This window comes from Pezoporus occidentalis, unplaced genomic scaffold (genome assembly GCF_034315485.1).
Source record: "Pezoporus occidentalis ecotype Australia unplaced genomic scaffold, CSIRO_AGI_Poc_V1 ctg84, whole genome shotgun sequence".
In the NCBI taxonomy this organism is placed as follows: domain Eukaryota; kingdom Metazoa; phylum Chordata; class Aves; order Psittaciformes; family Psittacidae; genus Pezoporus; species Pezoporus occidentalis.
The window spans coordinates 1,572,207-1,578,958 of record NW_026916203.1 but is presented as its reverse complement, the minus strand read 5'-3'; positions in this window follow the sequence as shown (position 1 = coordinate 1,578,958).

Here is a 6,752-nt window from a genome sequence, read left to right as displayed (position 1 = left end):
GTTTAGATCCGATATAAGGAGAAAGTTCTTTCCTGTAAGGGTGGTGAGGCACTGGAATGGGTTGCCCAGGGAAGTTGTGAATGCTCCATCCCTTGTGGTGTTCAAGGCCAGGTTGGACAGAGCCTTGGGTGTCATGGTTTAGTGTGAGGTGTCCCTGCCCATGGCATGGGGGTTGGAACTAGATGATCTTAAGGTCCTTTCCAACCCTAACTATTCTATGATTCTATGATTACTAGGAAAACTGGTAAATAAAAATGGGTCATGTATTGACCCATGCCATCTGATGATCTGACAGAAACCATGTCATTTAGGAAGCTTTTTTTATGGGGAAACACATTACTCTTGTACACAGCGTTAATGTACATGACATTGCCAGTGGTCAAAAGAGGAAAAAAAAGAAAGAAAAGTACAGGATCAATTTAAATCTCCTTACGTTGTAACCTGGAATAGACTCAAACTGTTAGCAGATGGCTGCTGCAAAGCGCTCTCAACCTGGGTACATTAGCTAGAGCAGTATGAAATTAGATCAAGCTGTTTAGCTGGGGAAAAAGCATCAAACAAAGAAGAACCAGTGTCTGTGTAGATCCAATTTACAAACACTAGCCCAGGGTAAACTCTACTGCAAACTCCACAGATTCAAAGTTAATGTGAGATGAATTTAGTCCAAATTGACTTATGAAACAGCTGAAATATGTTAGACTGGAGATGGAAAAATCTCATTGTTGTGAACAATCCTCATGCAAGGGTAAGCTAAAAAGGAGGTATGGACTTATAGTTCCTTCAATCCCAAGGATATCCACCAGGTGAAATGGGGATGCACACTGGTGCATAAACTGTGGTGTGAGCACTGGGAGCAGGGGAAAGTAACTACACAATGACACCAGTGAGTGCTCCAGTGAGTACAACTCTTTGGCAGCAAGAGTTAAAACCAAAAGAAAAAAATACTGCTCAGTACCATGTAACAAAACTCATTATCAAGTAGGTCTCTTACCTTTCCCTTTTTAATACTGAAATCAACAGGCTAGAACTGCACAGAGCAACATCAAGCTTGTAGTTTCCTACATTTAAATGCAATTATGTTTGTTTCAAGCAAATACTGAATTCATACTGTATTACGCATTTATTATGAACAACATCTTTCTCAGTCAAAAAAGCACAAAAATTTAGGATTTAGCAGTGCCAAAGTGCTAGGACCTTTTCGGATTCGCTGTAGTAACTTACTCTGTTACCCTGATAGTAAAATGGATAATGGAAACTTCCTTTCAAAGTTTATGGAGCAGGAAAATTCAACTGCTCCAAAATGTTTTCACCTTACATCGCTGTGTTTAAAATGTTAATTTTCATATGCAAAAAAAATTTGAAAGAGTGCTCTCAATTTCTTTCTATTCCTGTTGATGCTGTGTTTTCATATGTGTTTATGGATTATGATGATGTGGCCTATGCCCATTCCATATTTTCCAGATAAGGATTCAACACTAATTTCTGGTGCCTGTTGTTTAACTCAATGCAGCAGTGGGTTTTTTCACCAGTTTTGCAGGCAATCAAGTCTCCAGCAGACTGTAAAAGCAGCTTGTCAAAGGGTATGTTGAGCATATGCCAAGGTTTTGAAATCCCTTGAAGACCAAGTTTACATGTGTTATCCATGATTGTGGTTTTGCTGTTACATGGCTACTGTTTGCTGACTGAACTGCAAATCACAGATGGTAATTATTCCAGAGATTCATGAGAACTGGAATTTGACTTTACTATGTAATTTAGATGACTTGGTGATTCGTATAAAGTAAAATACATTAAAGATTATTGGTGAAGTCACCTGCTTTAGAAGAGAAACACAGATTCTCTGTGACTAATACAGTCTTTGAGACACATACACCTGGCAGACGTTACCCTTACTTCAGAGGCAATCACCAGGGAAAAGCAAGTTTGTCTGATACCCAATACGATTATTGACAATTATTACTCTTGGTATTAAGGAAAATACACAGACAAAAATATTCAATAGGTAGGGAAATCAAGAAAATACCTGATTTTAACCTCTGCCATAAATTTCAGTTTCAGTATCTTGCTGCTACTGAAATGTATAGAGCCCCTCATGGGAAATATGGAAGTGATAGCATTGTGAAATAAACACGTATGTAAAACACATTTCAAAAATACAGCAAGATGAAATTATTCCACATTCATTCTAATTGTCAATAAAGTATTTATATATGCAAGTTATAAGCACATTCATGTAGACTGACAGGTATACATTCTAGCTATTAAATAAGGACATGTAAGTCTACTGTATCTTGAGATTTTACTACAAATAAAATGGTAGCTGTCTGAAATTGGACTGTACTAATTTTTTATTTAAAATATAAAATTTATCATATGCATTCATGAGAAAAAAGAACACAGGTTTTCTAAGGGGGATCTTACACACACACATATATATATAATTAACAATGAAAGTTTATTAGGGATATTTATTCCTCTGAAGTTGACAAGAGTATATGTTTAAATGAGTGAGCCATATGTTTCTACTGTTCTCTTGTCTTACTGTCATTGAGATAAGGCTGGAGAGCTCTTCAGAAAAAACACTAAATATTTTGCCATGACCCAGTTAAACAAATTATGGGACTAGTGCACAAGAAAGAAAAATCCTCCTCAAAGTGTAGTGTGGTCCACAGAAATGTATGTCCTGCCAAGACACAACACTCCACTTTAATGAACAGTTTAACAAACTGTCTCTCCTGTGTACATATATGCACAGATCCATATACATTAGTAATGGCAAGCAGATGCTGTGACTTACTTGCACTTGTGAAAACATAATAGATTGCATTTACTCTGAAATTCCATTGTCCACACAACCATCACAGAATTGCACCAGTTTTTAAATGCACAATCTAAACACTAATCCTTCTGTTTAACAGCTTACAAACCAATGCAATTTATTCATCTTTTCAGATATTACAACATGGCACATAAAACAAATTTTTTTGGCTTTTAATACCCTTGGAAGGCCACAAAGGTTCTTGATTGGAAGTGCCGTAACTGTCTGTTAGTTCAAATCTCTTTTTGAACATCAGGGAACAAAGTCTTCTTCTTTCTATCCCATTGGGAACAAGGCAAAGTAAATCCTGTTGCTCCACAGGAGCTTTCTCCAACTGAACCTGCGGAGTGCCACTGCACAGGCAGCATTTGGCAGAGGGGCAGCACGAGCAGAAGGGCTGCAAAGACCTTAATGAATAACCTCATGATATTCACTGAGACATCAGTGATCATGACCACATTCAGGGATCATGATCGTATGGCTGCGTTCACCACCATATGGTCTCCCACATTGGGCTCCATAAATCCTTCCTTGCCTCCTCCAATCATCCACTGCTTCTCAAACACATTCAAGACATGGTTTGGACAGTATAAAAGCAGTATATTGTGATTACTTGGTACAGCATATTATCCCATAATGATGCATCTAAGGCTCTGATGGGTACATGCAGCAATAAAGGCCACCTTTGAGGCTCCTTGTGCACAAACCATCTGTTTCCAGATACCAATAAAATAGATATGCTAGGGGGGGTAAGCCAGAAGCTCCAGCTCACGCAGTCCTTCTTAAATCGTACGACTTAAACCAGGCTTAAAAGAGAACAGACTTATGACTTAAAACAGCACAGCTTTTGAAATAAAATATTTTGCAAGAAAAAATGCAGCATCAAATATATGTAAAGTGCACTAGAATGCAGTGCCAGAGAGACTTGTCTCCAGCACCAAGATGCCTCCTCACACAATAGTGCCTATCCTACCTGTCAAACTCCATAAAGCCTCTGTCTTGTACACTTTCACATCCTTCCTGAAAATTCTGCCAAGATGACTCTACTGCTCTGTGATGTGACAACGCTGAGACAGCTGGCAAGCATCAACTCCCCCATTTTACATAAAACATGTTTATTTTGCAGGCAGTCTCCAGTAGTCCATCTACTCTTGCTGTACAGTTCTTGGTTACTGTTTTGTGCAGTCCTACACTAGTTTATACAAGCATTTAGGAGGTGAAATGGTTTTGCTTCCTGAAAGTACTGCTTACAATGATCCTTAATACTTTATCAAGTGTTCTCGAATTTACCAGGTCAAAATCATAAATGTGCCACAATCTAAAATTTTACGAGTAGTTAAGGAAAATGAAGGGCATATGCCTTGAGTTAGTGGTAAATAAATGATTTTAGAAGAACTGATATGCTTCTGCATTGACTACCACTATGAATAAAAATTTAAATATTTTTAAATACAGTTTTAGTTCACTGACTTCAGTGGGAATATTGCCTGAAAAGGAGCCACAAAACTGGCAGTGATATTTTGATATCTGGGAAATTGCCAAGCTTTTCTTTTTCCTTTCCACACCGCAGTCTGTATTTTGTTACTGAGGGACAGCCTTTAATCTCTTCCTGCTTCCTCACTTCGACCTATAAATCACTACCCAGTTATACTAAATATATTCTCAACAAAAAAAAACAACCAACCAAAAAAATCAAACCTAATAACAATAGTGGTCATAGCTAAGAAAACATAATAAGCCCATAATGAAGACATTTAAAGGCTGGAAGGCTAACACCCGAGCATCTAGCACTACCCTCCTTCCATTAGTTTTTTAAATAGCAGAGAAGAGAATGCAAATGCTGGCAGGCATATAAAGCATCTTTGCAATGAATATGTTTTTTATTATTTCAAAATGAACTTTCACAGCATCTTTCAGCAAGTTTTGCCATTCTAAGTCACTCTGATGTTCTTAAAAATTAGTCATCACCTCATATGTCAATTTCTCATATATAGAGGGCAAGAGACTCACTGATCTAAGGAAACAGAGGAAGGCTCGGCAACCTTTTTGCTCTCCCACAGCTCCATCTCAAAAAAAAAAAAAAAAGAAGCAATTTTCCTCTGAATGAGGAGGTCTCATATAACAGCAAAATCGCCTTTTGCATTTAGGGGTTGCAAATATATTTGAATTTTATACATGGAAAGAATTTTGAGGGATTAGATATTCAGCAAAGCTTAATTTGTGTGATACAGGAAGACATAAATAGTATTTGTTAGTAAGAATGACAGCTAAAAACTGTATGAGGTCAGTTCTAACTGCAGTGAGTATAAATATAAACATTTATCTTTAAGTGGGGTTTTTTGTTAACATGATGTAAAGACAGATCACAATGTTTCAAGAAGTTCATCAATATTTGATGAATTTTCAGTTGGATAATGAGAATCCTGAAAGGATTTCTAATTAATCTTCTGCTCTTTAATATGAACTAGAAATTCCATTGTATATAGTACATAGGTGTAATCTCAGTTTTGAAGGGAGCATATTGTGTAAAAAAAAATCTTTATTCAGATATTGTACTTATATCTAGACCTGTGGTATTATCTCTTATTATTATGAAGATTATCCAGTGAGTGCTGAAATTATGCAGCAAAAGCTGTGGAAACCTGGAAGTAATCAGCACTGACCTGATCCCCTTTTTTTCCTTTAGGAAGGAATGTCTTAAAATCTTTCTGACAAGCTGCTACCCTGCATTGCATTTTGTTCCCTGTATGCACCCTATTCTTATACTCTAGAGGAGGTGGGACTAGATGGCACTCTCCGGTGTGCTCCAAACCATATCATAACAAGGAAGCCAGAATGTAAATGTAAGTTAACCAATTATACTACCTTGCTGATAACTTCAAAATACAGTAGATGGATAGAAAAGAATATAGTCACCTGCCTTGGGTATGTGATATCATGCATTACAAAGGATAGAAGATGAACAGTTGTAAGATAGGGTTTGTACTTGGGACATCTAAAAGGCAGGAAAAATAATTTATATTTGCTTGGAAATATTATTATTTGAATAGCTGTTAATTCTGAAAATGAAGCATCCAGAACTTGCTCTTGAAGCTCTAAGCTTTAATTAAGAACACAAAGAGCTATCTTTCCTCTCTAATGTATATTATTTTCAGACACCTTCCCACTAACACACACTGACTGTACTAGTAATAAATGCCTCTGTTTACTGTCATTCATCACACCATTTGCAGGAGCAGAACACAAAGTAATTTTTCAACAAATGAAATTATGCTTCTTTCTTTTGAATAGGTATGCTAACCAATTCATAGGAGGAAGAGTATACAGTAAAACAGCTTAAAGGAGCTGGGATATTTTAAGACAGACACCGTTCTGCAGGCAAGGTGTAGCTCATGAGCACAATATTAGATTGCCTTTAATAACCTGCAGGGCATGCAGGCATCCTTTCTTGTCCCTGGCACCAGACACATGCAAGTTATTCCTCTCAGTCAGAAAGAAAATTATCTCATGCATCATGTAAGACTTAGATGTGTAGAGTTTTAAGTGTGCTGTAGGGATCAGGCTCCACCTTTCCTGAAGAGCTAGGAGGGTGCTGCAGGCCAGGCAGGAATGCCTGGGGAGCTTGCATGCTTTTTGCTGTGGAACAGGACTGCCAAAAGCATGATTGTGCTGCACACCCCCCTTTCAGCTTCCTTCCCCTTAACTCACAACTGGATTTGGTCTTGGTTGGTACGGTAGGTTGCTTAGATTCACTGAAAAGACCATACTCTCTCTGCTCCCATTTCTCCTCTTCCTCTTGTCCATTTTCAGATGAAAACTGCATGAAAGGAATAGAACTGAAGAGCATTTCTTCACTGAAAGTTCAAACCACCAGTGAATTTGAAAGTAGGTACAAAAGCTCCAAGCAAAACACTGCCTCACAGGAAGAAAGAGA